Raw genomic sequence first — 22,157 nt, 5'->3', positions numbered from 1 at the left:
GGTGCGCAAATGGCTATAGGTTGTGGCAATAATTTAAAAAAATTAAGAACAAAAAAAAAAAAACATTTTTTGGAACTATGAACTTTAGTTCAAAATGTTGAATTATGAACTATGAACTGAAATGAACTTTCCCAACACTGCTGATAAGACTGCTCTAAATTCTGTCCTCCATTTTCCCTCTGGGGGAGGACTTTCAATGCTTCTGTAACCAGCTGTGCTGTGGAGACCTCGTATATCCGTCTCCCCGAAATACAATGGCATCATCTACAAAATATACTACTTTCATTTATTTGGGTTCTCATGCAATCTCCTGATTTACTGGGTTTACCACAGGTGTTCCGACGGTTTTTAAACTGCTTTTGGGATAATACTTCTCCATCAGACCTCGGTCAACGAGGGGGCTTTAAGTGGTTAAAAGCCTTTGTCTCTCCCCCTCCCGTCCGGTTGAATCCATCATCCCTCCATGAACATCCATTTTAAACTGCTAAGCTTCTACCTCCCTCGCTCCCATCACTCACTGGGCTCTGCTCACCTGTATTTAACAGCACAAATGCCAACTGAAGGCTTCTCTTACCCCCACCACCCGCCTCTGCCCCCTCATGCACGTGCATGTGTGTGCGTGCATGCGTGCGTGTGTGTTTTGTGCATCTGTGTGTGTCCGTGGCTGTCTCTCTCTGTTACTGCAAGTGTCTGTGTCTGTGTCTCCGTGTCTGTCGGCAGGCAGGCTTGTGCCTCTGCATGGGTACATCATTGCGCATCTGTGCGTGCGTGCCTGTGTGTGTGAGCACATGCACGTGCATTCATGGTGTCTGTCTCCATGGCTGTACATTTTGAGAACGCGATGCAGGAAGGTTGCGGCTGATATTGGTAATCTGGAAGTGTGCCAATCTCATTAGTTTAGCATGAAGTGGGCAACCTGCCCAGATAGATGCTGTGTGTGTGTGTGTGTGTGTGTGTGTGTGTGTGTGTGTGTGTGTGTGTGTGTGTGTGTGTGTGTGTGTGTGTGTGTGTGTGTGTGTGTGTGTGTGTGTGTGTGTGTGTCTCAGAGAGGCCTCTAAATTCCACCACTCTGTCTGATGGCTCCAATAATGGTATTAGAGAGACAAGGAGAGGGGGAGAAAGAGAGGGGGGGGGGGTTGGGGGGAGAGAAAGAGAGCAGAAGACAAGAATATGTGAGAGATGAGAGACAGTGAGAAGTTCACACACACAGAGAGTGAGAGAGAGAGAGAGAGAGAGAGAGAGAGAGAGAGAGAGAGAGAGAGAGAGAGAGAGAGAGATGTAGTACAGTAGTAGGGAGGCTGGGAAGAAAATCCTTCCAGCTACTGGATTGTTTTTCCTTGTCAAGACAATGACATCAAAGGAGGGGTTAATCCAGGCCCAGAAGAGCGCTGTGTGTGTGTGTGTGTGTGTGTGTGTGTGTGTGTGTGTGTGTGTGTGTGTGTGTGTGTGTGTGCGCATAGGGTGCATAGGGTCTTGGTCTGATGGTAATTACCATGTTTAAAATTGTGTTGCTGACTTGACTGATAAACAAATGTACCTGACATCTGAACTTGCGTGTGCATGTTTTGTGTACGTGTGTGTGTGTGTTGTGTACGCGTGTGCGTGTGCGTGCGTGTGAAAGAGATCGAGATACTGTATTGAGGGAGAGGGAGGGAGGGAGGGAGAGAGAGGATAAAAAAGCGACTGACTGTGTAATTGGTGGTTTGACATTAGCTGTCTGCAGCAGTGCTGTATCAATGGTAATAATAAACACAGAGGGAGGGAGGGCTGTGCGCGTGTGTGTGTGTGTGTGTGTGTGTGTGTGTGTGTGTGTGTGTGTGTGTGTGTGTGTGTGTGTGCCATAGACACAGTGAGGGGAGATAGAGAGACACATGGGGGAATGACGTGAAGATAGGGGGGAAGGTAGGAACACTGTGTGTACGACGATAGACTGAGGAAATGGCATGCTGTGCTTAACTATGGATAGAATGCTAATGGTGATACCCACTATATAATACATTCAGCAGGCTACCGTGTCTGACACTGACACGCATGGTGTTGTCTTTAATGACCGCTACATTTTACTAGCGTTCACACAGACAAAGCACTGTGGGTGATATTTTTGTATTCTTATTTTCTAAATGAGGATTAGAAGGCTGTGCTTTCTCAGATGCTACTCAATCAAACCTGAAAAATAGAGACTTACAAATAGGCTATTTATGATTCATTTTAGTCCACTTCTGAGCCATTTTCACATACACGGTAAATCCTAAATTTAACTGAGTGAACAAATGGTTCCAAATGGACCTTTATGTGTTTGTACGAAGGGAACTAATGGCTGCCACTCAGGACTTTAGTGTACAGTGAGTGTACAACCTATTTGACGAGACTGTTTAGTTATTTTAACGGTGAATCCATCCAGAGATGCAAAATGGCACTCCAAAACCTCATAATCATTTTCATTTCAACCACACTTGATCATACCGAGTCAAGAATGTTGTATCCTCTCACAATTTAACCTATGATCCATCTATTCAATTATTTTTATGACTTCATCCAGAAACTCATCATCCGCTCTGTTCCATTTACTTGTTCATCATCTTTCCCTTCACCTCTCAATTTAATAATTTCATCCACCCTCTCAACAGCCACGCAGCCTAAATTATCAGAAGCTAAAGTGAAGAATTTTGGACAGAGGCCTACGTAATGAGGGTGTCCATGCTGACATACAGTACTGTACAGATGGGAGGGCATAATTAATGCCTTAATCAACTAATTAACTTCTGCCTGAAACCACAACTGTTGGAATACCCTCATTGTTTTCCTCCTCGTGCAACCTTGGCGAGGTGAAAAGCATTCTGGAGCAACACACTTAAGTTCAACAAACAATTACATTCCTTACCAGCAAAGTTGTTTTATTCTATATTTGTTTTTCTCTGTTCTCCAATATAGGTAGAATAGCAAACAGAGAGGAAAAAAAATCACTCTTGTGTGAACTGAGCGGTGCAACTATACTTTTATTGTGATAGCTACTGTACTGTACTCTGTATTTTGTACAGTTTTATTGTTAGTTAAACACACGCAGTCATTCATTGGACCGCTGTGCACCGGGGAAAAAAATGATGCTAAATGGATGCTTTTTTTGCTCTGAATAAGCCATCTTCTCCCAAATGACTAATTGAACATTTGTTAGCTACCTTGCCAATGGACTAATTAATTGACTGACCATCAGCTCACAACTAATGCTCTGTTTGAAACCGCTACAGATGAATTGCTTAAGCAGTCACATGCTCTACAACACTGTATTGAACAACAATTAATTTGCATTAAACATGCATGAACAAAAACATGCATTTAGTAGTCCATTTGACACTAATGGTGCTGCATCATGATTCATGAAGTACCTCATTTTGTGGCTAGATAAGGGCAAGGCGACGGGGATGAAATACGTTGCGGACAAAACAATTTAAGCTGGCCTTCGACTTAATTATAATTATGGGACCTTCATGGTAATTCATTTGGGAGACGGTAGATATGTTCTGGCTGGTATGGTGAAATGACTGCAATATGTATTATGGTATGGAAATTATTCAAAATATATTTAAATATGGTGACATATCAGGAGGTAGGTTCTACATGGCTGAGCTTAATCACAAATGGCTGCCACACAAACGCACACACGCACGCATGCACACACACACACACACACACACACACACACACACACACACACACACACACACACACACACACACAGTGTGAGAGAGAGAGAAAGAGAGAGAGAGAGAGATTCAACCCCACAGCGCAGCCATTAAAGAAGCAGGTGCAATAAGATACAATTCTTATTTTCAATGACAGGCTGGTAAGACGTCTCTATGATAAAGGTGTGGCCACGCTGAAGGGAGAACCCTCTCCATGATTGCTAGTCATAACATTATTCATAGCTTCCCTGACAAACCAGGCATATTCTGATCATTGGCAAATCCAGTGTGATGCATTGTTATGTTCCATGATGGAAGCAACTCGGTGGGAGCTAAAGCTACCGTTTTCTTCTATATCTTCTCCCAGTCCCTCCCCCCCATTTTCTCCACAGTTTTACATTGCCAATGCCCCATGTGTCATGCTGTAACTGCCAACCCCACAGCTGTTGGCCTGAGGAGGGAGTACACTAGTTTGACTTGTGTTAATCACGTGGGGAATTCCATTTCGGCCAGCTGATGGCTGCTCAAAGGCGCTCGTGAAGGAGCCGTCAGGGGGTTAAATGTCTTGCTCAGGGACACTTTGACACGTATAATGGGGAAATCAGGAGGTGAACCGGTGACCTTCTGGGTTACCAAATGGCTTCTTTACCCGCTAAGCTACAGTCAGCCCCAGGACTATTACACATGGAGTCACCATGCAGCTTCATTTCACCTGACAGCAAGGAGGTTAGGGACATTTGCAGTGATTGCCGAGGGGAGATCGCATCTCCGCGCCGACCCAGCAGTGGCACTTTAACCAGACGAAGTCACGACACAAAGTCTGGAGGGGGCAGAGGTTCGAACCAGGGCGATTCTGATTCCCAGATGGCCACAGCAGCAGCACAGCTGTCAGAGCCATCTCCGCCAGATCGCCTCTCTCTCTCTCTCTCTCTCCCTCTGAACAGGTGCCCTGATCGGCAAGAAGGGGCTGCAACAACAAGGTCACTGGCAACTGTGTTCATTGGAGTGCACGGCCAAGCCATGCAAAGCCACCGCCGGCAGGAATTGGACCTGTACTGTGTCTGTCTCCCGTCGCAGACAGACACAATGTGCTTTGCTTGAGGTTGTGTCTCCCCCGCCGGGCAGAATGTGACCAGCCCATGTGTGTCTGCCTGTTAACCACTTAAACCCAATACGTCATGGACAGAGGTCCCCCGAGGGGGTCTATGCTTGGTCCCCCGCCACCCCTTCTCCCCCTCTGTAATAGAAAGAGGCTGATCCACAGGCTCACTGTGAGCTTGTGGAGTGTCTATTTTCACAGAATATTCACCTTGTTTAGGCATGCTAGTGTTCATGTGATTACCATGGTAAATTAACGAGGGTATACATTTAGCTGCGGTGCCAATTTTGTAGACTATAAAACAAAGACAAAAAAAAAATAAGATTTTGATATTTAGTCGTCTAGACTGAGAATAAACAATTTCAGATGACTGAAATAAGATTAAAACTAATGTGTGTGTTATTCAAAAGACTAACTAAGACAGGGTCTGCCGAAGAAAAAATTAACACCGTTTAGCTGCATTTCATAACTCTCTGAACAGCTCGTGCTGCAGATCTATACTTTCAAAGTAATAATGGGCTACTGTACACGGTAGATGAATGGTGGCTGGTGAAATGTAGGCTAATGAGGCTAAGTGTTTAATTTGAGAGGCTCTGTTCTTACAATTACAGACGTCTCCTGGGACACGGTGCGTGTGCTCACACTGTGACACACATGAACGTACGGCTGCTGGTGTTATGAATAGCGTTGGGTGCCTATATATTTAAAATACAGGCTAATATGAGAAACGTATGGAGAATTGGGTTCCGCATGAGTGGTTTTAATCAAAGTCTGCTACAGCATGCAGGCACTGTGCACTAGTGAGCGCACGTACGCATGCACACACACACACACACACACACACACACACACACACACACACACACACACACACTTTCCCCAGCACATATTAAATAATGGCTGTGCACACACAAACACGGGTAATGGTATCACACTATTACTGTACCTCTCTAGGCATCATACAGTTATGACTGGCCTGCTGCATGGTTACACACACACACACACACACACACACACACACACACACACACACCTATAAAATCGTCATCCCAGTACTGTACAGTACATACAAGCGTACGGAGCCAATGTCAAATGTGTTCATGGCCACACACAGTCAAACACACCCTCTCTTTAATACTCTCTCTCTCTCTCAAAGTCACACACGCACACACATGTTGCCTGCAGCAAAGTGGAGTGCTAGACATGAGAAGGGCTTCAATTGACTGGAAGGAAGACTTCCACTGCACTGGAGGGCTGAGAGACAGAGAGAGAGAGAGAGAGAGACATTCTGCACCAATAGACATATCCACGGAGGGGTCCCCCGGGCGCAGCCATAGCTGCGGTGTACCATTAAGCTCGCTTTACACCTCATAACTGATTAGCTACACCTGGCCTACAGGGCACTGCTGCTCCATGGATTCGTCTATAGTGCATTCAAGTCTGGGCACTTAATGCACATGCGAACGCAAACACACCCCCACCCCCCCCCCCCCACACACACACCCACCCACACACTAAGTGCCTGAAGAGTTGAGATGAAGAACCATTTATGTCCATAATTTATTCTGACCCCTCCCCGAAAAGTCCTACTGTATCTGTCCTGACCGCTTATATCTATAATTTATACATGAACGTGAGATGTTATAGGGCACTGGTGCTATAGGAAGAAGATTATCACAGCGAGAGCACCAGACAGTCTAAATTAAAGTTCATAAAAGGGACTGCCTCTGTGTGGCTGGAAGTCACTGCATTCTGAAGGTGACAGCAACAGTTACCAACACTTTTTGTTGTGCCAAGGAGACTACATTTCTGGCCTCAATTTCATGGTATAATCAGCTTTATTTATTTAGTTATTTATTCTTTACAAGGGAAGGGCTTTGAGCACACATTTACACACATCTCCTCCACACCAGGGAGCTGTCATAACCACCACAGCCCTCTGCCGGCTTTAGACTTCAAACTGTAGCCGTGGAGTTTCAAGCGCCTTGCTCAAGGGCACCTTGACGACCACAGTTGAGGGGAATGGAGAGCGTGACTCGTTTGCTTTTTTTTATGCTGAAATGATTCCCTGGTGGTCCGGTGGCTTTACAATGGACCACTTCCCATGGTGCACTTGGTGTGCACTTTGGAGGTCAGTCCTTTTGACAAAGCGGCTTTAATTCAATAACACTAGAACCGCCATTGTTGTCATTTCCTACACAGATTAAATTACCATTCCGGATATTATTGTGTGTGTGTGTGTGGTTTGTGTGTGTGTGGGGTTTGTGTGTGTGGGGGTGGGGTTTGTGTGTGTGTGTGTGTGTGTGTGCATGCTCTTTAATTTCAATATGTGCATGCACGCCTGTGTGTTGTCAGCGTGCGTGCGTGTAGTTGAAAGGTTTTGAATACTTGTTTGATTGATAGGGGAAATATCAAGTGCCAGACAATGACATGTCTAAGACAATGGCTCTCAAACATGAACAGATTGCTATGTATTTGGCCACAGAACCCATTTGAAAAGATGTTAACGTATGCCAGGATCCCCCATGAGAGGATTTGTCAATATAAAATAGAACCTTGGAACCCCCTCAAGGATTGGACTGAGTAAGAGCCACAGTCAGAGATGCTTCAGTCCATGCAATACACACAATTTAAGAATAAGTTGTCCTTGTCAGAAAGTGATGTTAGCATTAGAAACAACCCAACGATAAGGTTGTCAAAGAAAGGATCTGAACTTGATTACGCAAGATGACCAAACTCTGGAGGATAGTGGGCGGAGAGAAGAAAGTGACAGAGACATGAGAGAGAGAGAGATGTAGTAGAGAGAGAGAGAGAGAGAGAGAGAGAGAGTGTGTGTGTGTGTGTGTGTGTGTGTGTACAAAGAATCTATTCTAGAGATTATGCAGAGTGAATGACTTCTATTCTCTTTGAAACACTGATAGACTCTGATATGCTCTGCCGCAAAGGCATCTACCGTGTGTGCGTGCAAGCGTGCGTGCATGTGTGCCAGTGCATGCATGTGTGCCAGTGCATGCATGTGTGCCAGTGCGCGCATGTGTGCCAGTGCATGCATGTGTGCCAGTGCATGCATGTGTGCCAGTGCATGCATGTGTGCCAGTGCATGCATGTGTGCCAGTGCATGCATGTGTGCCAGTGCATGCATGTGTGCCAGTGCGTGCATGTGTGCCAGTGCATGCATGTGTGCCAGTGAGTGCATGTGTGCCAGTGCGTGCATGTGTGCCAGTGCATGCATGTGTGCCAGTGCATGCATGTGTGCCAGTGCATGCATGTGATTGCATTAAACACTGCGTCGACTAGTGCTGCACGATTCTTGCTCAAATGTGAATCTCAATTTTTCCTCTCAAGAATTCAGATCACAATTCTATTTTTTTCCATGGAAATATGTATTGTCTTTAGTCTGTAGTTGCTGAACAATACTACATTCAAAATGTAGCACCTAAAGCCAAATCCTGTGGCTTTAACAGACAATATCAAAGGGCTTGACTTAAACCTCTCTTAAAGTATCTCTCTTGTAGCAAAAACATAAGACTAACTGGACAGCCAACTGCTCAAATTGAAGATGTATACTCTGCAGGCCAAAGAGTACATCTTTGTGATGTCACTGATCACATGACCCCAAGTTCTAGACCTCTAGATCTAGGATAAACAGAAGGGGGGACTTTTGTATTCGCTACAGTCAAGAGGCTGGTCTGCATTTCATGCGAGTGCAGGAAGTCAAGAGTAGCATAAGGCATTAGAGCTATGGATCAGAGCTATAGATTAATCATAGAAGGTGGTAGCAAAGACTTCATCCCTGTCATTGCACGCCACACACAAACAAACTGAATGTGCATGTTTAATATACGCTGAGATACAAAGGCACAGCCATATATGCTAAACCCAGAGGTAATGTACCCACAGGTATTTTAGATTCCGTTCCCTCGTTCTTTCCTGAGATGTTATGTTCGAGACACCACAGACGTGCACAAACACATGCACACACTCACGTCCATGTGTCCTCCTTCCTCCCAGCTACATCCCGTTTAAGGAGTTAAAACGGCGTGACACACATGACAGGTCACATTAGACTAGACAACTTTAAAATGACAAAGTATGGGTTTGTGTGCATATCGCTACAGGCCTATTTATTGCTAGTGTGTGTGTGTGTGTGTGTGTGTGTGCTCTTTAATTTCAATATGTGCATGTACGCCTGTGTGCTGTCAGTGTGTGAGTCAGCCTCAGAGAGAAATGTCAGGGGTCGCATAAGAGTCAACATGCCCCATGAGCCCCTTATTACAGAAATATATTTCAAATCCTGGGTTGTGGCCACACACACACACACACACACACACACACACACACACACACACACACACACACACACACACACACACACACACACACACACACACACACACACACACACACACACACACACACACACACACACACACACACACACACACAATTGATAACTCTGCGTCGTCTGCAGCCTGAGATAAATGAAACCCAAAATGGGACATATACAATGGCTGCCCAATTATAATGGCTATAGGGATGGGAGATGTGCATGTGACCTCACAGACACATATAGCGTACAAACTAAAAGAACAAAGTGGGCAGAAGGGCAGTGCGAGAATGCTGAAATATCCAGTCACCATACAGTAAAAAACTAAATGGCTGGTGAGCAAAATAACTGACATATCTAAGGAAATGATGAGACAAAAAAAAGGAACAAAATAAAATAGTTTAAAGATAAATAATTTGATTCTAAATCTACATTGTGACTCCCCAAAATGGACTCCACACTGAGTAAATGCTGTGTGAGATGCTGAGAACTCGGCATCAACTGAGCAACAAGAATGCCTACAACTGATATTCTGATTGACATTTAATAGTGAGCGTGAGGCACTGCACTGGAGACTTGTTTCCAAGGCAACTCATATTATTCAAAAGTTCTGTGGAAAAAGTTATGTTTGTCTGCCACAAAACACAACAATACCCAATGCCCATACATAGTTATACAGTAGAAACCCTACTGTACTGTACCTGCCTGTCTATATTGATGGCATCTTTATTGTGTGAAATGGTGCATTGTAGCACTTTTATCGAAAGCACTTCACAATGTGCATTATGTTCACCCATTCGCACACACACACACAGACACACACACTGACAGCCTGGCCACAGATGCGAGGCATTAACCTGCTCATCGCTTTATCGAGTAAACAGTCAATCAGGGACCCTGACCCAGGGGGAGCCAGGAATCGAACCGTGAACCTTCCCTTCCCCAAGCGGCCCGATCTAGCTCCTGAGCAACTACCGCCCCGCTGACACATAACGTGTCAATGATAAATGAACCTTGGATCTTGAGTACAATACAGAGAATAGGCTGATAGTACTATAGTCATAGTTTTTGGTACTTTCAGTAGCAACTCAACAGAGCTTGATCGGCTGCCATAGCCGTTCAGACTTCAGAGACTGCATTAATTCTCTCTCTCTCTCTATCATATCATCTCCCTCAGGAAACAAACACGCATGCCAACACATCTAAGCAAAAGGAAAGAACATACTGACAAATTAAAGGACTGCCCTTTGATGTGCAGAGACTGATCTGAACGAGAGTGAACAAGTAGGGAGAAGGATATAGTATGTTGATCAAACATATCCTGCTGTGATTAAAGTTCAACCCAGTTGGGGTTGCAATAGCCTGAGAAAACGGCTTTAAAGAGCGCACACACACACACACACACACACACACACACACACACACACACACACACACACACACACACACACACACACACACACACACACACACACACACACACAGTTTTGGTTGTTTTTTAAATAGTGTATACGCACACGCACATATATCTGGGGAATTGTTCTCCAGTATTCCTGCACTTCTATGAACTAGACCAGGGGTCTAGCTTGAATTTAGCAGTCTGAGTGCTTTTGAAGATTTTTGAATGTCCAATATAGAAACACCACACTTAGGACTTGAAAGTACTGCACTGTAGATCAATTTCATGAACTGACTGCAATAGACATTGATTACATTTGGGAACAGATGAATCACAATTGAGGCTGGTCGCCCTCAACTAAAAGTTTTCAATCTACTGTATCATGGGGTTATGTTGCTAGAGAGCAGTTGAGATACACAGTACCAAAATGACTTAGAAAACATGTCCTCTTTACACTTAAGAGAACATTGTGGTACAGTATAGATGTTTAAAAGAACATGATATCAACAAAAACATTCCAAAATCTGTAGCAGCAAGCATGCAATCATCACAGACCAGGCAAGCATTTAAGGTACAAGAGTAAACTTTCCCTAACCCTACAATAATATGTAGTAAATACCGGTAGGCCTATAATGCCAACTATATGAAAAAGTGCATAAATGTGGTGTCCATACGTGAGCCAAGGACAAACAGCCAATCAATTTGACTACCAATATAAGACTTCAGACATAATTACCTTGGCTATTAACGCCTGCCAGTTCAGGCTCACTGCAATGGACTCACGTGACGCAGTGGTCAGTGAGATCACGGCTGGACTCAAATAACATCTACAGTACGAGTCTTTGGTCTACATGTGAGCTAAGGAAAGACACCTTGGCCTCGCGAATAATTTTAAACAATATGCCTCATCACCAGGTCACCCCCCCCCTGTCAGATCCAACCATGCAACTGGAGGCCCAACATCTGAATGACGTTGTGATGTCCAGAATCGCTCGTATGAGAAACGCCCTTGTGATGACACAACTATATCTGTATCTGGATGCTGAGGCATTGCCTGTAGTTCTTTCTCACTCTCACAAAGTCTGGGACATGGTGACAAAGGCATCAAAACATACTACTCTTTTTTTTTTATCTGTCGAGAGTTATTAGACCGAACATGCATGTCAGTGGACAAACTACTGTCCTTGAGTATAGGCCTATTCATACTCCAGTTTTAGGTGATAAGGTGACCAGTCTGACCACCGAGAACTACAACATGACGTCACGCCGCGGTGGTAAGTGACTCAAGGCCTATTCATAGTCTGGATTTTCGGTGATGAGGTGACCAAAAACAGAGAGAAGGGCTGGAGCGGTGGCGGTGGTTTGCTCTTCACCGCGGCTCGTGACGTCATGTTGTAGTTCGGTGGTCACCTCACCACCGAAAATCCAGACTATGTATGAGCCTTCACTGCTCACCCACCACCATTTCGGTGGTCACCTAATCACCTAAAACTGGATTATGAATAGGCTTTATGTCCTTGTGGGTGTATGGAGCAGGAATGACTGACAGAGGGCACTGTCCAAACTGGACACTCGGCCACCCCACCTAAACCACCACCTTCCTTCTCTAAACGAAAGAAGGGAGAAAGCTAAAACTAAAATACATGACGAAGCCTTGCAACCGTAAAGTTCTACTCTGGGGTACACAGATGACAGATTAAAGCAACTCTAGATGAATGATTACAAAGCATTTACACAGACAGATGGCAAAGGACATCCTCCGTTAATTGAAATTAGCTGTGTGTGTATTTATCAGATCTATTAATTATTTTTGAATGTCTGTAAACATTTCAGTAAAACAGACCTGGGTTATGGGCCTGAGAGAGGACAATCAAATTAAGGTCATATTCCAGCATACTTGTAGATAGTGATATCCATCTAAAATTGGCAGTGAACTTGACTTAAAACTTATCGTGCCAAATGTGGCAGGTGAGGTGAAATCACATGACATTTTCCAGGTCTAGCTGGCTAGCCAGTTACACAATGTTAGATTAATCGACTGTGAAATTTTGTCGAATAACGTTCAACACTTCACTCCGCAGAGACGGACCCGTGGGATAGTGTGACATTTTCAGAGCTTATTTAACATTTTACTGTCAGCACTATGGAAAATATGCCTCGTTGTTAAAAAATAAATAAAAAATAAATCTTTATGACTGCCAATTGCCTCTCTCACACACGGCTCTGTCTCTTTCTATCTTAATCCCTGTCGCTCTCCTTCTCTGTCCCAAGTCCACAGCCACTCCTCATCCACCCCACACCCCCACCCATCTCCCTCACCACCTCTCCACCCCTCTCCCTCTCTCCATCTCACTGCCGCCACTCCCCAGCTCATCCCTTTACCTCACCAGTCACCACTATTCTCTGTCACTCTCTTTTATCAATTTCTAACTCTTTTAGCTCCTTCTCTTTCTCTCCGTTTTACCTTCCTCTCCGCCTCTCTCCCATCCTCTTAAGCCCAATTTATACTTCATCGTATGATGGTGTTGTGCGCCTAATACAGCCAATGTAGGAGCTCACAACGCGCCCTGCGACATGAGAAATGTAACCCAGCCCCAAAACATGCTGCCTCCCTACTAGAGCTGCTGCTTGAGCTTCACCAATCTGCATCGACGTTGATCTCCTCCTTTTCCCAATAAATACAAAAGTAGTGTGAATACTTCCGTGTCATTTCCGTGTAACATTGTGGGCGACGGAGACGCCAACAACCGGTAAAAAATGATTCTAGCGATGCTGGATGCATTGTAAACTAAGGGGTCGTTCGATGTCGTCCTAGGTGATCTAGGACTTTTATAAAAGGTCATCCAATGTCGCCCCCGGCATATAATTAATGAATAGGGTCCAATTGGTACTGAACGGCCACTGCTGCTATACACTTTTAATTATAGAGAACATTGAAATCTTACTTTAACTTCCCTACACACGGTTGCCTGTCTGTTTTAGGATAGCTTTGTAAGATTTTACAAACTATAATTACAATTAAGGCGTTTAGATTACTTTTAATGGCCTGGCCCCTAATTACGTTTTTTTTCCCAGTTATTATTACTTATTATTACTACTCTTTCCTGTCCTCAGCTCTGGAATGACCGGCCGGAGGAGCTCATCTTCTTAAAACGTCCTTTTAGAGAAAGCATTTAGAAATGTAAATGTAGTATTTCTCACTTTTTTTTTTACACAATACATATTTCATAATAATTCCCACATTATGCCTGATGATAGCACACCAACTCAGTGTCTTATTTTAAATCACTTACTACAATATTCTTTCCATAATTAAATCTTTCAATACGCTTTTTTTAAATATAAATCCCCACATTATGCCTAATGATAGTATAAGTCTACTTGCCAGCCCATAGTAGAGCCCCATTGTGTGTGACATGTTGAGTACACCAAGGTTTTATGTAAGAAACGAAGAAACTGCTGGATGCTAACTTGCATATGTTGAGCAATGTTGATAAATGTCATAATATGTGACCATACCATTAACGACCTATAAAAGGCAAAACATATATATCTAAATTTCATCATGCTTTATGTAGCACGTGACATGTCAAACTAGGGGGTTTTCATGATGCTGAATCCATTCGTTTTGCAAAGAAAACACTCATTGGGCTAAAAACGTCCATAGCCACTTGACACGTTGCATGCTACTTAAAGCATGATAACATAGATGTTTTTTCCTTATAGGTTGTTAACGGTATGGTCACATATTATGTCAATTATGAAAATTGCTAAACATGCAAGTTAGCATCCGGCAGTTTCTACATGCTGGGGACCCATACTCAACATTTCTAACTTTGGTGTACCCAACATGCCTGAGTTCACATTCTGGCAAGTGGACTAGTAGTTACATTACCAGCTTGGACATGTAACAGTTTTGTTCTTCTGATTGTTTTGCATTTCAATATTGTACACCTGGAAAGTGGTCCCTTCATTTGTGATGCTCCCCAATAGTGTATTACTTTATTTTCCCCTCAAGTGTTCCTTGCCCGATTGAGGGTGTAAGAACAGGCAGGGTGTGTTGCTTTGTTTCCTGTTAATGACACCTTAAAATGTACTTGAAACCTTTGAAATGGTTGACTCACTTTCACATTTTATATACTTATCCATATTTTATTATTTTATGATCTAGTATTATGAAAATCACTTTGTAACGTTGTTTTGATCACGATCATATGACTAAAGTGTATTATAATTATAAAAGGAGAGGCTCCTCTGGTCTTACACAAGGCATTAAACGCTCACTGTCAGGTGCCGGCCACATGCTGATCCCAAGGAGATAAGCCTTGAAAGGCAATGCACGCACACACACACACCAACTCAGATCATGTGTACTGTACATATTCGAGTGGGTAGGCACAAATGTGCACGCACGCACACACACACACACGCACACGCACACACACACACACACACACACACACACACACACACACACACACACACACACACACACACACACACACACACACACACACAAGCACACAGAGGGCATATTGATCGAGGACATGCTTATCTGATGGCTAAAGCGACCAGCGCTCCCCCAAAGTCATCAAGAAAAAGTCAGATACAGTGGGAGAAGGAGAACTAGGGGAGGGAAGCTAGGACTGGAGAGAGGGGTTGGGGGGAGACCGATAAGTAAAAGCAAAGCAATGCGATGTAATTGGACAGAAAAGAAAGGTGGGAGGAGGGACAGAGTCAAAGAGGGAGGGAGAGATAGCGGTAGGTGGCGGTGGGGGAGATGTGATGTCAATTGTGAAGGAGGGAGAGCGGGACAGAGAGAGAGGGATGGGAGGAAGAAACGCCACTGCTGCAGTTGAGCAGATGCCTCAAGGGCGTTAGCCTGCCGTCAATCAAGGGTTCATTCTCTATCATCGATTGAATTTTTTTTAAATCACCGTGGGATTGACAAGTCAGACTTTGGTAAAATGTGCCCCGTGGAGAGCTTGGAAGGGCATGGTAGTAGTGCTACATGTATTGATCCCAGCCATGGTAGTACTACATGTATTGATCCAGCAATGTTAGGACCAGAATACTTTTACTAAACACCGGGGAGGGGGGTAAGATTGGGGGGACACATCATTCAACACGCAGGATTTCCCAGTTTGCAAGATAACCAAAATCAATAAATGATGATGTTTAGAAGAATGCTGTCAGATTAAATGTGCAGGCAGCAGTGGCTCAGGAGGTAAAACAGCCGTTTAGGAGTCATTATCAGAAGGCTCCCCCGGTTCGATGCCCGCCTCCGGCAGGACTTATGAGGATGTTGTGGTGCCTCGCATGGTGGCCTCTTAGGTCGGTATGTGTGAATTTAACACGCATGTAAAGAGCTTTGGATACAGGTGCTATAGAAATGCAGACAATGCGTGCTGGTCAGCTTACTGATCGATTGTCTTGCGCGCGGTGAACGGCACTAGGAAATCGTTTTCACAATACAGCACATAATTGTTTGGAAATGATTCAATTAAGTGAATAATACTGCTTCTTGAAATACCTCTATGTTGGTACAAAACAAAGTGAGAAAGTAACGTCCATCCTCAACCGCTTATCCAGAGTTGGATAGCGGGTTAACAGTCTCAGCAGAGAGCCCTAGACCGAGCAACATTAGCCACTTCCTCCTGGGGAATCCTGAGGCGTTCCACGGCCAGTGTGGAGATACTGTAAAATCCCCCCCATCCGGTCCTTCGTCTGCCAGGGGGGTCTTTCCCCAGTGGGCTGTACATGCAGCAAGGGCCTCCCTAGGGAGACGCTCAGGATGCATCTGTACTAGATGCTAAGCTGGCTCCTTTCCATGTGAAGGAGCAGCGGCTCAAATCCCTCACGGGTGAGCGAACTTCTCACCTTATCTCAACTCAAAGTAAAGTAAAGATGGCATCGTGTTGAGGTACCTTCATGTAGAGGTACCAGATGGAGACCAATTCACTCTGAGTGCCGGCTCTTTTTGTGCCAGCGGAGGTGGTGACATCTGTAACATTTCTAAATTTCATTACGGACAGACCTTGAGTAGCTAGCGGTGTCACTGCAGTGCCACTGCCTGCTTGCTCAGACGTAACAGGTCATTAGTGCACCAGTGGTGCATGAAGTACAACGTCTGCATGTGTGCACTGCTGTGTCAGTGTCCATGTGTCCTATATTCTGTCGCCCAGTAACAAACTGGAAACCTATGATGATGGAGATAGAAATGTGAATATTGACCCTGGACCAATCACTTTGCATGCAAAATGATCACTGTGGATTTAGGAAACAGGGTGGAAAATGAACATCAATTGCTAGCCAAATACAACACGTTTGGTTACTGTACCAGGATGCTCTGCAGATTATACTTTGCTGTGGTTATTCTGTTGTAAAATCCTACAATCCCAACTGTGACTGTGTTTGAAGTCTGAATTTGGGGATTCAGACAAAATCATCAGGCCTTGTGGAGTAGACAAAAATGTTATTGTCCCTCACTGCAAAGAACATGCAGATGGAATGTGTTACTTCTGGTACCGCAGGCAGCATCCTCAGATTGAATTCATCAAACGAGCTTGTGCACTGCGTACCGTACAATGTCACACAAATTACCATTACAACAGGCTTTGAATTTCAATCGGAAAATGATTATTGTCGTAGCCGTGCTGAAGTGAATCTCTCCTCAAACCATGCCCTGTACAGTATGTCTCAAACAGAATTGAGATGTTTTTATTAGCCAGCCACTTTAAATATGCTACAGAATTTCCCTTGTCAAATCTACCACTCTCTCCCTATCAATTTATATTTTTCTTTCAATCCCCTCTCTCTCTCTCTGAATTCAATATTAATTTGATTTAATCCTCTATTTAATTCAAAAACTCTCTGCGGGGTCCATTTTTCTTGTATCCGCTCTTCTCCTTCCCAGGCATAATTCCACTGTTCACTGCCCCCTTTCCCCCTCTCCGATCCATCCTTCTCAGCCTCCTATTCCCTTTTCAATCTTCCCCTCTCTCCGCCTCGCTCCCTCTCCCCTCCCGCCCTCTTTTCCAATCCGTTTCTGGTCTGTGCTTATTGAGTGCACGTGGAAACAGATAGGTCCCTTGGCGGAGGCTACAGCTGGTACGCTGAAGGAGGCAAAGACCGAAGGAGGGGAGGAGGTGAGGAAGAGGAGGAAGTGCGGCAGAGAGCGACAGGAGCAGGAAAGAGGAAGGAAGGTTAGGGGGAATGGGGAGGAAAGGTCTTGTGAAGGAAATCAAAAAGGCAGAGAGAGAGAAACGAGAAAAGTCATTTGAAAGGGAGAAGAGACCGCTAAGACACTGGGGAGTGGAGGTGGGGGGCTGAAAGGAAAAAAAATGAATATGTTGATGGGAGAGGGGAAGACTTAGCAACTTACACGGATAGCTGCTATTTCTCAACATTACATCATTCACTATACAGCCCTCCACCCACTTTTAGCATACTGTAGAGATAGCATTAGCCCTGCCCCATAAGGGCATGCTGGGAAAATCCCTTCTGAGGCTCATTAGAAAACCACAGAGCAACAAACAAGTTCAGCACAGTGATTTCACCTTGACTTTGTACTCATCGAGTTCATCTGCGGAAACGGTGAACAGCCGAAATCATACACCATGTCTGGTCCAGTCATTTGATATCACAGCAAGCCTGAGAAGTAACCCTGAATGTAAAACTCACACCCGTGTGAAGTGAGGGGCGCTCTAATCATCGTACATCATGGTGAAGAATGGTGGTCCCTTATTGGCCAACCCACATACTGTACATACATTTTTTTTTTTTGCTTTTCTACAGCAGACATGCAGTCATGCAGCTGTGAGCTCGGTTGTTTTGTTGGTAGTTCGCCAACTTCAGTACTAATCCATTCTTGGCTGATTGTTTTCATATCATATACAAGCCTACTGTACGTGGGTTTTGCCGTCACCCTCACTCGTGCTGTCACCCTCACTCGTGTAGGTGCGGTGGGCGGCGGTGGCACTAGCAGCATTCAAGACAGATTTTCTTTGGGAAAAGCATATGCGATATGCCTCATAGGCTCATAAGATCAATGGGGACAACTGCAGTGTGTAAATACTTTTACTATTGGTGAGTTTATTACTGTAGTTTGTTCAACAAGTTAGATTGGAGACGTGTCGTCGTCATCCGGTACAGTAAAGTATAGCAGGAGTTCCTCCTCGCTCTGCCCAATATTATCCAGTTTGGTGACAGTCAAACTACAGTAGCTCTTGCCGTGATTTCATGTTTCTTCATGCTTATCCAACAAAAGTCCAGGCGTGCCGCGTGTGGCATTATTAAAAACAAACAGCTATGCCGCACGAGCATAGTTCTAATAGTCGCAAAAGACTCGCGATAGAGTTAAGTAGTTGATCATCTGATTCATAGCCTGGCAGCCTGCTAGCTAGCAAACCTCCCCCTAGCTTGTAGCTCCTTCTAAAAACCAAAGGAACTGTTGTTGTAACTTGTTGTTGAACATTTATGGTTGTATGAAAAACATCGCAAGGTTCATTCCTTCGCCTCCTCCCCGCTTCAGTCTCCACTCCAAAACATTGTGAACAACGTAACATGCCGTAGAACGGTCTTGCGCATCAAAAATAGCAGATCTACAAGCTCACAACGCGTCCATCCGTGAGTCATTGTGGACTTGCAACTTTGACTTGAAACAGCTGAGCTAATTTCGGCCAACCAGAGCGGCATTCAGCGTAATCTAGTAAGAGTGGCGACACTCGCGTTGACTCCCACTGTAACAATGGAATGCGGAAGTGCTCATTCTATCTCAATGGGATACAGTTCCAATGTTTGGAACTATAGCCCATAGGTGTCGCCACTCTCTTAGTACTATTCCACACGGCCTGCATTGAGTGCATTCACCGGCTCTGTTTGGCTTCACTCGCTGGCTGTTTCAGAATGCGATGTTTTAAAGCTTGATTGGATGGAATAAATATCATATTTTACCGCCGACTAATCGACTATAAATCGATTTTGATGGTAGTCGAGTCGACTATCAAAAATCACGTTTGGTTAATGCCCTAGTACATACCCAGCCGATTTGCTGTAAATTCTCCATTCATTGTCCTAGAATACAAAATATTGACCTGTCCAATAATACAAAATAAATGTACAGTATATAGAATTTACTCCCGTCATTGAGTCCATTTTCTTTAGTCCTTCCATTTTCCTCTTGTTCTAACATTTTCTTCATGATCTGTATACTGTTGTAAGTTTGTTCAAATTTGCTTACAAGGTGTTTCAAGGACAATATTAAAGACGAGCAAGAAAAGACGAGTTTGCTAGTGCATGGCTATTCCATTTAGCCAGTGTTTCCGTTGTAATTATCCGTGTACGTTCATTACAATCTAACTACATTCACTGGACCCGATAATCCATTTCTGAAGTCCAATAGCACCCTTGGTGATTGGACAATGATCCAGCACAGTTAATTAACACTCTCGGCTGATTGGCTGTTTTTTTGTTGTTGTTTTCTCATTAGCCTCGTAACCCATGTAGTATTTCCACTACATCACTATAAACGGCACCGAGGACCATCAGCAATATGGTCTAAAGCCCCGGTGAGCTACGTTTCACCGGCACATTTTCATTACTTTTACATCTACTTGCTGCTTGGCATGCGTGATTTACCGGACCGGTGGAAGGCTTTTCTTAACATTTGTTGCAGGAATGGAGCTCCAGAAAGAAAAGAAGACAGGAAAGGGGAGGCCGGGTGCAATCCGTAAGGCTGGGTGGATGACGGTGTGGTGGGGTGAACCTAATCTATTGACTCTCAGTTCCTTGTGGAACTGTATACTGTCTCCAGGGCGAGCAGTGGCTTGTGCAGATTGTGGAGTCTGCTGCAATGACAGCTGGGAGGGAGGGATGGAGCCATCCCTCTCATTTAAGATCATAAACACAGGCAAGATATGTACACTGACTATACGGACGGACACACACACACACACACTTGTATGTGCATCTCACACACACACACACACACACACACACACACACACACACACACACACACACACACACACACACACACATTATATTTTGAGCACTAGGTTTTTATTGTTATTACCTTGATTGCAGTTTATTTTATTTCCCCTCATTTCACTGCAGGAACTAGGGCATCCTCTGCTTTCCCTCTCTTTCCATCTAGCGTCTAGCTTAAAACAACACACACCTGGTGTGTGTGTGTGTGTGTGTGTGTGTGTGTGTGTGTGTGTGTGCGCACGTGCGTGTGTGTGTGTGTGAGAGAGAGAGAGAGAGAGAGAGAGAGAGAGAGAGAGAGAGAGAGAGAATGAGAGAGTGCACATGCACACATGCACAGTGGGACACAGACTAAGGAGGGAGGGAGCAATCGACAGACACAGCAGAGCTAGTGAGAGACAGAGGGAGGAAGATAATGGTGAGGTGAAGATAATGGTGAGGTGAAAGACTGCCTGGGAATTGAGGTCAGGGAGATGAACAGGGAAAGGAAAGGCGTTGAACATATGCCTGTGCACACACGCACGCACACACCGTATGCTACACGGAACGCACGTGTATGTTACATCTGTCTCTCACATTTACTGTATTAGCCCCCGAGACAGTATTTACGCGGGGAGAGACATAGTTAAAGCCCCGTTTATATTTACAGTAGTCGAGCGTACAGTAGGTGCGTCGCACCGAAAATAGCCGATATATAAGCTCACAACGTGTCACACTGTGAAACGCAGAAGGCTTGTAGATCAGCTATTTCCAGGGCACGACAGGCTGCACAACCGAGTGTGAATCAGACATCAGAGACACAGGGAAGAGGTTGCGGGATTGCAAGCTAATTAAGGTCAGTGAGAGAAAGAGCGGGAGAGAAAGAGATAGGCAGAGAGAGAGAGTCGGTTTGGAGCTTATAAGTAAAAAGGGGGAAAAAAACAGTACGAGAGAAAGAGGTAAGAAAATATTATGTAGCCAATATGCCTAAAGCTCACAAAAATCAGCTTGTGTTCCAACAATACACCAACAGCTTTGGAAATCCCAGCTGAATAGTGTGAAAAGAAGAAAAGAAGAGCTTGAAGCTCAAAGAAATTTCTCCCGCTTGGTGCAATTGCTGTGTATGTGTGTGGAGGTAATTTCAGGTTAGCGTTTTCACCTGTAGCTCTTTGAAATTAGTGTGGATCACAAGGGAAATGTTACTTTTAAGAGTGTATTGCTTTGTTTTACCACCCAATGGATAGACTGTAGGCACTAATTTGATTTTAATCTGTATCTGTACCGAGTACTGACCCCCTTGAAAACGAGAGCATGAATCTCAAGGGCTTTATCTGCAGATTTTGAAATAATGAAATAAGATTTGAAAATGCAATTAAAAAAAAATCCATTTATTGTCAGTCCTACTTTTAGGTAAAAAGACAAAAGTTCCACATATTACTGTTCAGGTTGCCTGATTCATTGCCATTCATAATGTACTGTATGTTGTTGAGGCATCTGCTGCGTAAGTCTCCAAGCAAAGCAAGGTTGTTGCACATTCTCTGAAGACATTCAGAGGAAGAATGTGACCACGCATACAACTAAGTGGCCATAGACAAGCGGAGCCGCCACGCACAAGTGTCTGCTAAGTCAAACTATAGCGTCTGTCTGGCCCAGACAGGACTAAACTTCAATAAAGACAAGAGATCA

The 22,157-nt window shown here is 44.3% G+C and overlaps 1 protein-coding gene across 1 annotated transcript in view; it reads right to left on the bottom strand.

Moving 5' to 3' along the window:
* The window catches only part of csmd3b (CUB and Sushi multiple domains 3b), a gene marked incomplete at its 3' end in the record, with an annotated part of 548,364 nt that overhangs the window by 484,027 nt on the left and 42,180 nt on the right, over positions 1-22,157 (bottom strand). The window lies entirely within an intron of this gene.

This window comes from Protomyctophum parallelum (assembly GCF_964188405.1).
Source record: "Protomyctophum parallelum genome assembly, chromosome: 1".
In the NCBI taxonomy this organism is placed as follows: domain Eukaryota; kingdom Metazoa; phylum Chordata; class Actinopteri; order Myctophiformes; family Myctophidae; genus Protomyctophum; species Protomyctophum parallelum.
This window is presented reverse-complemented; position numbering and strand designations above follow the sequence as displayed.